Raw genomic sequence first — 11,607 nt, forward strand, 5'->3', positions numbered from 1 at the left:
TAGGCACCTAAGTCCGGGCTTCAGGGTGGCACCTATCTCTGCTAGCAATCCACACAACTGGGGGGACATAGCTGCTCTGACTAAGTCATGTGCGGGGCTTGATCTGATTGGTGTGGTTAGAGTCCACTTAGATTTACATAAAACAACTGGGGGAGGGGAGGCCCTCCCTTTAATCATTAGCCCTGTGGTTAGGGAACTCAGTTAGGAAAGAGAACAACTTCAACAGCAGAGATTGAGGGAGCACTACCTCAGAATATCACATAGCCCAGCAGTTTAGGCACTCACCTGAGAGGGGACGAACCCCGTTCAAATCCCATCTCCTCATCAGACAGAGTAGGGGATTGCACTGGTGGTCTCCCACTTCTCCGGTGAGTACTCTTCCTTATAACTGTTAGTTCAGTGGTTAATTCTCTTTCTCCCTCACCTACAAAGGTGCTCTATGTAGATCTAGGCAGCCCCTGAGTTCACCGACTAGATCAGGCCCTGCACATGACTTAGGTGGGGGAACGCCTGTCTTCCCCCAGTTCGTGGATTGCACTGGGGCTTAGGCATCCTAGGACCTAGAGTGAGGCAGCAGTGTACATGCCCAGGGAGGCAGAAACATAGGCACGTAGGAAACTTTTACTGCAAACATTCAGGCACTGAGTGAGTTTAGCAGCTTAGGCAGCAGCCGAGCAGTTTTGTGGATCACAGTGCTGCCTAAAAACGGGACTCAGGTGCTTGAGTCTCAGAGTTAGGCACTTAAGTACCTTTGTGGAGCCAGTCCTTTGAGGAGCTCTGTGCCTGAGCTCCTCATCTTTAAAATGGGGATAACACTTCCCTCACTCACAGGGGTGTTCTGAGGATAAATATATTGAAGATTGTAGTATCTGAGCACCGCACAGTGATGCAGAGCATATGAAGCAGATTAACCACTCTGTCCCTCAGTTTTCCCACCTGTAAAATGGAGGTGCTTACTCATTTCATATGAGTGAGGTGAGACTTAATGATTTGCAAAGTGCTTTGAAATCATAGAAGGTCAAAGTATTTCTCCCTTTGAATGCTATCTGAATAAACCACTAGGTGTTATAGTGCAAACCCATCCTGAGCAAACAGCTAATCAAAGGGAGCCAGTGAAGGACACCAGCATACTGAGATTTGGGGTAACTTCCAAAGGAGACAGAGTTGGGGGCAAGAAGGACCTGGTGATATTCAACATTTTCTCTTTTACATTTAAAAAAAACAACCTTCAAGTTTGGATAGATGGATGGATTGGCTCTGTCAAAATGGAGATTTGGCTGAGACCACCTCCTCACATCTGGACTCTGACACTTTGCCATTTCAGAGAGCAAAGGAACTGGGACTGTGAAGAGCTGGGTTCTGTTCCCATCTTTGATAATGATTTCCTTTGTGACTTGGTGCCCTTTAGACAAATAGAGAGGGGTGTGTGGGTCATAACACAGAATACCAAAGGCTTCCCTCTCCCTCTGGCAGGGAGAAACTATACCAAAGTCTCCAGCCAGGGAAATTCAGATGAACAATAAATAGGGCCCTGACTAGGCTGCTTTCAGTCCCTTTACACCTCAATTCCTCTTGTTTTGTTCCCCGGAGGCTGGTGTAGTGGCTCAACTTCACACAGAAACATGGACCACCCAGTCCCCAAAATATAGTGATCCTGGGTTACATGGGTGTGGCCAAACCAACTGTCCTATAGGTATTCCAGGTTGCTAGATAGTGCCTTGGGGTCCACTGAAGTCCAGGTGTAAATTAAAGCAGACCCATAGGACAGAGCAACCTCTGGAAATTCCAGAGCTCCCCAGGTGCAATGGTGACAAAAAGCGATCGGCCCCTCTTCAAGACTCCTCCCACTCTTCTGAACTGCACATCCTGAAAGTGATAGGAAATACTTGACCCAAATTCAGAACTATCTTCAAATACTATCAGTAAATTAGTTGAGATTTTTAAGAGCTTTGAAAATATAAAGCATTATAAATGTAAGCAGTCTGAATAAGCTCTCCCCTGACCTCTAGTGGTGAGCTATGGAAAAGGACTTCAGGAGCTGATCTCATTTGCATTAACACACCCACCCTGGCTAGGTGCTCAGCATGATGGGATTGCTCGCCCAAATGACCACTTGTGGCTGGTGTTGGATCCCCAGTCTCCTTGTTATTGGGATAGGAATGATAAAGAGTTGTTATCCTTGTTGTGTGAACCGAGGGCAGCAGAACTGTATTTGGCATACCCCGATGAGGGACTCACCCTCAACTGAAAATAGCACTTGCAAGGCAGGTTCCAAAGCCCAATAAATTGAGATAGGGTGGGGATAGGATTTGTACCTGATGGTGCAGGCCCTGTTTAAGGGTCCTAGACCCCATTAGACCCTTCTCCTCTGCACTGTATAATAAAAGAGCTAATTTAGACTCAATTGAGAGTCCTGTTACATGCTACAAAGCTGAAATCACCGATACTTAAGTCTAAATATTAGACCTACTATTACAAGAGGCTGCCTAGTGTGCACCAGCAATGAGGTTTCCCACTAACAGCTGAAATCACAGAGCTGAAATCACTGAGAGCTGTGTTAAGTGGGGTGCCCTGAAGACATCTTGGCAAGTGGCCAGGCGGGCAGCTGGTGGAGAGGTGCAGTCAGCAGGGTGGCTGGCAGAGAGGCACAGCCAGTGGCCAGCTGGAAGGGAGGTGCACAGCCATCAGGACAGCTGGCGGGGAGGGCCAGATCACAGTGGCAATCGGCCGGCAGGGCAACACATATAAGGTGCCTCCTTGTCCCCCCTTCCACACGGGGTGGGAGGTGAACTGTGCAGATGAACCTCTGAAGTCTGGGGCTGTACTGGCCAAGGACGGTAACTGTGAGTGGGGTGGGACGGGCACATTAAAAGGACTTTGGAGTTGCTGGACGTAAGACCCTGAGGGGAAAAGGACACTGCCCAACTTACTTGGGAATGGGTCTTTTGCTTACGGTTTATATTTATGAACCCTAGTTGTGGGGTTTTCCCAAATTAACGCTGAGTTACTTCCCTCCTTTTATTAAAAGTTTTTTGCTACATTCAGACTCTGTGCTTGTGAGAGGGGAAGTATTGCCTCTTAGAGGCGCCCAGGGTGTGGTGTGTAATTGTCCCAGGTCCCTGGGGTTGGGGCTCAAACTGGTTTTGTGTTCTACTGTTGAAAAGGAACCCCTAGATACCGAAGCCGGCCCTTGTTGCTGCTGGCTCCACCTGGCAGAAGGGTTATATACGAAAATATTGTTCTCTGCCAATTCTGGAGCACTGAGGAGGAATCATCTTTGTGTAACATATACAATTGATTTCCTGCCATTCATTGCAGAATGGTGGGTTGGGCATTGATAGAACTTCATCCAGACAGATTATATAATCAGCCAAAAGCCATTTTAAGCCATTTTAAACTTAGATACAGTACATTTATCTACATGTGATTCCATTAGATGGAACCAATCCACATGATTTTAGGTTCTTAGAACAAACCCTTCTCTTGGAATGATATTTCTGAGAAATTTAAAGAGGTTAGGATGAAGTAATAAAGGATAAATGAGAAATCCTCCTTGAAGCCTCTGTGAAAGCCAAGGTGGGGAAAATTTGCTACTGTCCCTTCTAAAATGAAATTGGTGCGTCCTCATCAGTCACGCAGATACAACAGCTAGAAGCAGATATTGTATGCCAGTACAAATAATATATATTGCACAGCATAAAAGGCTGCAACATAAATTTGAAGATATATGGAACTCCTTCATATAGGTCGGTCAAACTTTTCCCTCAAGCAGATAATTACAGGCTTATGGTGAGTAAATCTTATTAGCCTCTCTCCACCTTATCTCTTCTCATGAGAAACTGCTGGTGGATATATCCTCCTTCAGTCCCTTTACTAAATTGCATGCTGGATATATCTTTACTCAGTCCTGCCCTGACTAGGAAAACACTGGCATATCATTCTACTGTATGACGACTGTGGTTTTACATCATCGTTAATTAGGTCATATGAGAGAACAGTCTGAACCATAATCCCAGATCTGTCCCATTCCAATCCTGCCAAGTCAATTAAAAGTGTAGTGGTTATGACCAAGCAATCTGACCTGCTAGTGTGGATCCTTCAGTTCATGCAAAGCCTCTCTGATAGCAGGGGGACCATGGCTATTTTAACATGAAGAGTCTTACTTTAAATGTTTTGAACTACTGATACAGTATTTATGTAAAGTTGCATGGGAATAGAAAATAAGCCTACTTACCATGCTGTCCTCTGTGAGGGAAGAAAGGGGAAGCATCTTTCATGACCCAAGTTAAATTCCAGGCAGAGAAATCAGGGGGGAGAAAAGGAATATTCATGGGAGATTCCAAAGTGCTCAGACCTTTAAATAAAAGAATAAATGCAAATAAATACAAAATAAACAACAGGCTGAAGGATCCTAAAGTGTTTTAGAGACTATATGTAATAAGTGCTGATATGCACAGGACATAAAGAATACCATATCCATTGAAAACTGAAAATTCAATTATATATAGTTATGTTTCAATCTGAGGCAGATTCATAGTAGGATTTAATAGTTTCAGTGGCTGAAAGGATATCTTTTACCCATTTATGTGCACAGGGAGAGTCAGGATAAATTGTTTGTTTTACATATGGAAAATGAGAATTGTTGCTCAGCAGAATTGTCAACACTACCCCTCTATATTTCCAAGCTTTGCTTTTACCTCAGAGTGCTTTAAGCTTTGTGTGTGCATGTGTATTTGGTACCTGGAATCTTGCACATAAAGCAGGTGAATTCATGTTCTATTGAGTTCTTGCTGCATAAATTAAAATGTTTGAAACAAGTCTGCAGGGATTTAGACTCTTAAAATGAACAAGAACAGGTTACGATGGTCAATTTTATCCATAGTACTCTGCAAGACCAGGATGACTCTACGCATGTGAGAAATGGTGCCTGAATTATAAGGCAAGCCTGACAGGTGCAACAGAATTCCAGGGGTATGGAAATGTGTCAATTCAAGGGATTCAGAGTTTCCCTGTCACAATTTTTATGTTTTCTGAAGATTGCAAGGACTTGATTTGATCTCACTCACACTGGTATAAATTGGGAGTAACAATGGCATAAGCAAGAGGAGAATCAAGTGCTAACCTTTCATATAAAGACACAGTGTGTGCTAACTAACTCTATTGATTGCAACAATAACCTTTAGGATATAAACTGGCTTCAACACAGTATTTTTTTTGTCACTCATACTGGAATTGTAGACAAAAGTTTAGTTTCCTTGATGGCTGAATTATATCTTGACCCTTTGCGAATTTATGGTAAAATAACTGAATACTATATATTATTGGGTGGAATTTAGCAACATAGATATTGCCAGAGTAGATCAGACCCGTGGACCATCAAGTCTAGTATCCCATATTTAACTGTAAATAAAGGAGTAATCTCCCTACATACAAACATAATACACAACTATGCAATGACTTAGCTCAGGATAAGGGGGCTTGTGTCTCTATCTAACCCCAGGTGGTTAGTGGTTGACTTATGCCCTTCATTGAGACTTTATCTTGGTGGTAATGTAATGAAATCCCTGAAATCTGACAACAGGCCTGTTTGTTGCTAGGGTCTGACTATTTCAACAATTTTACTGTCATTAGACTAGTATTGCTGAATTTAAGAGTATAATATATTGAACAAATTAAGTTCTTGAAGTGGCTGACTCCACTAAACAAACAGCCAAACAAATAAACGTAATAAGAGTGTGTCACTTGATCTGGGACTGGGTGATCAATAACTATACTCCCTGTCACATAATAGGGTAAGCAACCATCGACGCTAAAAAATGTGGAGAGATTTAGCATCCTACTTCCAAATCATCTGCTTCATAAGGACAAGATCTTTGAGGCCTCTTGATCTCTAAAAGCCTTAAATGAGTGCAATTTTTGTATACATGTTCATGATAGATAGAACAGTGGTTGTGAATCCCTCTGAATTCTCAAAAAGATCAGATGTTGATCTGAAATTTGTAGCAGGCCTCCATCTCTCTCTTTCTCATACACACACACACACACCTCCCTCTTACAGTGAATATCATTCAGCTGCATTTCCTACCAGCAGAGTTAAGTCACTGTTAACATCCTGACCAAACTCATTTGGCATACTATACTTTACCAACCCAAAATCATAACACCCAAACATTCCCCCAGACTCCTCACCTTCACAACAACCTCCCTGTCAGTTATAACCCACCACTGCACATATCCCCTTCTTCAGATTCATGCCACTCTAACTCCAACCTCACCTCGATTGAAATATATCTTACTAATGCACTTACTTTTACAGTAAAAGTGTGTAATGAGTTTTTTCCTATCCTAATTCTGGAGTCAGAATTAAAATGGTCTCTGAGCAGGGCTAGATGACAGTACCAGGAGGCGTGAGCTGGATCGACATCGTGCATCGACTAAAAGGGACAGAGAGACTTTTTCCATTGGACCATATGAACTGGAACCATAAACTCACTGAATGTTAAATCTCACCAAATAAGGGTCAATCCATCCTCATCATCATATCCATTCCACACCTGAACATAGCTATTATATGAACAACATACAGACATTGAGATAGGAGGGTACTTTGACCCATTAACCTATTACCCCCAATTGGGGATATTGCAGATTATGTATTCCTTATGCCATCCAATCTTAAACTGAACTTCGCACCCCTTGATAATCTGTACGTTATTCCCAGATAACCAGAAATTTCTATGCTTAAACTCTGTACCATTCACATTTTTTTTAAACATCATCTTAATAAAATTTTTAAGCCTAAAGATACCTGAGCCCTTCTACACTAGCTCTTCTACTATTGCAAAACTGAAGAGAGTTATGCCAATGGTAGTACAATAATTCAGGATTTTATACAAAATTATATAGTGTAGACACAGCCTTGAGATTCAGTTCAACTCATTTTACCCTAATGATCTTTTTGTTTCCCTGTACCCTTTATAATCCTTTATACAACTTTATCTCAAAGTCTTTGCTTGGATTATAGGCCTTAGTACAAAGGCAAGAAGATTCTATCAGAAGTTATGAATCCTTCCCAATTAAGTCATCTTCAGAGAAAGATGATAGGTAAAAGGTTTTTGTATAGACAAGAGGCCATGCTCCTCAATGAGGAATTAATGATTTGATTTCAGGTAAGAGTCACAGGTCAGGAGAAAGAAAGGCCTTTCCTCTTCTACTTTATTGCATCTCCAAGGTATTTCATGTCCTGAAAGGTAATTACAATAAGACCTACAAATCAAATAAACAAATTTCTCATGCTTTTATGAGTCTCTCGAGAATAATCCATAAATAAATTATTTTACTGTCATTTTAAAGAATAAAATGTTTTTGCTTCCTTAAGGGAGCAGAATCTGAGCCAAAATGATTTGAGGAATCTTCCTCTAACTCTTACAGCACATGCCAACTATCCTTTCTGGTTCATTGTGCCATGGTGCTTTACCACTTTTCTATAGCACCAACACTAAGCTTTTAAATAAATAAATGAATTAGCAACTGGAAGCTGACAGCACCATTTTTAGTAGCCAGAAGCTTGGCAGGATATAATCAACTATAGAGAGGAGGCACATTTCAATACAGAGGTTTAACATTCAAATTCTTCATTTGCATCTTTGGCTATCTTTAACATGTCTGCCTAAAGGAGCTTTCAGGGCCAAATTCTGACTTTGGACACTTGAAGGGAATTTGAATTTTATTCAGCTAACTGAGAGTTTGGATTTAAAAGGGTTGTAGTTTACATTTGCTGAAGTCAGGACTTGATCATGTAAGTCTATATGCAATGATATGTACATTATATTTTAAACATACATATATACAGGGAGCAAGACAGCTGTTCAAAATTATTCATTCAATGCTTTTTTTTAATTAAAAATGGCTTTTTAATATAAATTTTCTAATTTTCCAATTCAATAAAATGAAAAATTAAAATTGTTTTCCATTTTTGTTTTTCTTCCCCCTTTAACGCACAGACACTCCCCCCCCCACTTTTAGAAAGAAAGTGGGGGGACAAAACCAGTAAATACATTTTAAAAAATTGAGGGGAGTTGTCAAAGTTGGCAGGGGCGGATTTACCATGAAACGTACTGTGCCCTGGCATAGGACCCCCCCAATGACAGGGGGCCCCAGGGCCGGGCACTCAGGAAGCCTGCTCCATGGTGGGGGCTGGCTTTCAGCACCCCACTATTAAAAGTGTTCTAGCGCCATTGGCGTTAAACCTAATTGGGTGGTCCATGGCCCACCCAGGCCCACCTGTAGCTACGCCCCTGCTCTTTCAGACATTTTTAAATCTGCCTAAAATCAAGATCAGTTTTTTAAGCAATAATGAAGTGACACTATGAGTCTGGCAATCAAAAATGCAAAAAAATGAAGGCGAGGCAAGATGACAAATCTAAGCAAAAAGACAGTTTGTCATCTTATTTTAAAAAGCTTGACGTATTGAATAGCGGATATTCATCAAAAAGTATGGGCGAGGAAACATCTGAATTGTCTGATCACTTGCCGAGTTCTGGGGATACCACGACGTCTGCAAAAGTTGAACAAGTGGACTCTGACGCGTCAATGAAACTACAAAATATTGGTAATTTTGTCGAAGTAAGGGAAGAAACCTACCCTGAAGACATTGCATTATGGCCAAAATCTGTTTAATTGGATATGATAGAATTTTTCTTAGTAAATAAACCGAAAAACATAGGTAATATGGAAAATTTGAGAAAAGAGTATGAGGTTGGAGGACAAAAGCAATTTAGAGGTCTTCATGAGTCCCATTTTCTGAGGAAGAAGAAAAAGGAGACGACAGAAATGAGAAATTGGTTGATTTTTTTGGAAACCACCAAGGCAGTCTATTGTTATGTTTGCAAATTATTCCCTGACCATAGTAAAGGGAAACAAACATTTGTCAACAGGCACTCTAATTGGAGAAATATTGCAAGACATATTGCTGATCATGAAACTTCCAAAACTCATATTAATGCTATGTGTAAGTTTGTTCAAAGGTGTAAAGTATCTGGAAGAATTGATTCTGTGTTATCGGCTCAGTTTGAAAAGGAGTGTTCTTATTGGAGGAAAGTGCTGAGATCTGTTGTTGCCACGGTCAAACTCCTGTCTTCTTTGGGACTACCTCTAAGACGACATGATGAGTCATCACTGTCAAATCGAAAAGGTAATTTTTTTTAACATGCCTTGAATATCTTAGTGAATTTGACAATTTTCTCAATGAACATTTGAAAAGTTATCAGAATTGTGGCTCAGGGAAGACCAACTTTTTAACGCATCAAACTTACAATGAATTCATCACCATAATGGCAGAGCAGCTCAGAAACCAATTCACTGATGAACTAAAGGATGGCAAGTACTATTCCATAATAGTCGATTCAACACCAGATGTGAGTCATGTAGACCAATTAACATTAATTTTAAGATATGTGACTGGCAATGGTGAAGTTGTAGAGCGATTTCTTTGTTTTGTCCCACTAAAATCACACACTTCTGAATGTCTAGTGACAACTGCTTTGGAAATCATTGCAAATTTAGGTTTGGACATCAAAAATTGTTATGGGCAGAGTTTTGATAACGCCGCAAATATGGCAGGAAAATATTCAGGTCTACAGGCAAGACTGAACAACGCAAATCTCTCTGCTTTATTTATACCATGTTCCAGCCATTCCTTAAATTTAATCTGTGGTGCTGTAGCCAAATCTTGTGAGGGAGCTACCCATTTTTTTTTACTTCATTCAAAACACGTATGCATTTTTTTAACCTGTTTCCACTCATCGATGTAGTCTACAATCAGGCTTGGAGCAGGCAAATGGAACAGATTTGACAGTCAAAAGAATTTGTGACACCAGGTGGTCTGCTCGTTAGATGCTGTTTGGCTTTGAAAATGAGCTATGATGTTATAAAGAAAACCTTATACATAGCCACATCAAATTCTACAAAACCACATGCGAAAACTGAAGCAAAATCCTTAGCAGAAAAGTTTGAAAAGTACGATATTGCTGCTTTTACTCTTTTGTGGAACCATTTACTTCAAAGAATTAATGCTGTCAGCAAATCGCTGCAAGAGGTTGATACAAATTTATTGAATGCTGCACAATTGTTAGCCTCAGAGGCAAGTTTTGTCATGGAAGTTCGAAATGACTATAGCGCGGTGGAAGCAGAGGCACTAACATTAACAGAAAATATAGGTTCCTCTGATATATCTGATGAGAGGTGTAAAAAAACCAGGAAGTTATTTTTTGATGAAACTAGAGACAATGAAATCAATTTAGAAGGTAAAGAGAAGATCATCATTGAGACAGTCAGTGTTATTTGTGACACAGTAATAGTGTAATTGCAGAGTAGAGGTGTGTTCTAAAGAAAACTGTTGATTTATTTTGTGTGTTTTTTGACAGAAGTATGGACGAAAATGCTAAAAGCCACTACAGTAAGAAATTAAGTGAATTCTACTGAGAGGATATAGACATAAATCTTTTTGAAGATGAAGTGAAACATTCCATTCATTTTATCAAAAATGATGAGGTCTGTGCTTCGAGATCACCAGTTGATTTGTATAGACTTGTACATGACTGTTTGCAGGCAACCTTTCCAAATGTAGAAACCATTCTGAACATATTTTTAGCAATACCTGTCACAAAAGCTTCTGGCGAACATTCTTTTTCTGTATTGAAACGAGTTAAAAATTATTTGACAAGTTCAGCAATATTGGCAATTGAAAGTGCCTCTTTACAAAATATTACTTATAACGACGTAATTGATGATTTTGTAAAGAAAAAGTGTAGAAAAAAAGCTATCTGAATAAATATTTTTTTTCAGATTGAATAAGTTTCTTCAGAGGAAGTTAACTTTTATTTTTCCATTCATGCGTCATCTATACTTTCTATTTTACACATTTTTCATGTTAGCATAATTCAAATACAAGCTTTCATCTAGACCAGATGTTCTCAAACTGTGGTCCGAGAACTCCATTCAGGAGGATTGAGGAAAGGTTATGATTTTTTTTTAATAAAGCGCTCTTATCCAAAGTACTTTACAATAGTTAGCTAATGGTATGAACAATATTTGGAAAGATCATTAAGTGGTCCGCCAAGACCCTCAGCACTTTTCGAGCGGTCTGTGGAAAAAAAAGTTATACTACAAAAACAGTCAAGGTACCTCACTTTATTTTCATTTACTTCCTATTACTTATAATATAGGAGGAGGATGAAGAAAAAAAAGAATGAAAAACAGGGGGCGGGGGAGATAGCCAAGAAAAAGAACATTTTCTCTTGTGTCCCATGGGGGCAGCCCCAAAAATGAAGCTGAGCACAGGGCCCCACTAACTCTAAATCTGCCATTGAAAGTTGAAAAGTTTAGAATATTTCTTTAATGTTTAACAATATTAAAATCTTGAATTTTTAACAAAACACCCTGCCTATTTTTTGACCAGTGCACTCTCTCTCTTTCACACACACAGTTAGTAAAAGTCTCCATAGAAATACCTGCTTAGTGCTACCTGTTGATACTGCCTTATTACTCTACCTGTGATTGTAGTTATCTCAGATTGCTAAAACATATTTACAGTGATGACTCTTATAA

General features: G+C 39.9%; 1 long non-coding RNA gene across 1 annotated transcript; it reads left to right on the forward strand.

Moving 5' to 3' along the window:
* The first annotated feature begins 218 nt into the window (after positions 1-218).
* LOC311518799 lies at positions 219-10,733 on the forward strand. Its single transcript, XR_014711120.1, has 3 exons — positions 219-368; positions 9,016-9,193; positions 10,425-10,733. It is a non-coding gene; the product is annotated as an uncharacterized lncRNA (long non-coding RNA).
* The last annotated feature ends 874 nt before the right edge of the window (positions 10,734-11,607 follow it).

The sequence above is a fragment of the Lepidochelys olivacea genome (assembly GCF_965140295.1).
Source record: "Lepidochelys olivacea isolate rLepOli2 genome assembly, chromosome: 3".
Lineage (NCBI taxonomy): Eukaryota > Metazoa > Chordata > Testudines > Cheloniidae > Lepidochelys > Lepidochelys olivacea.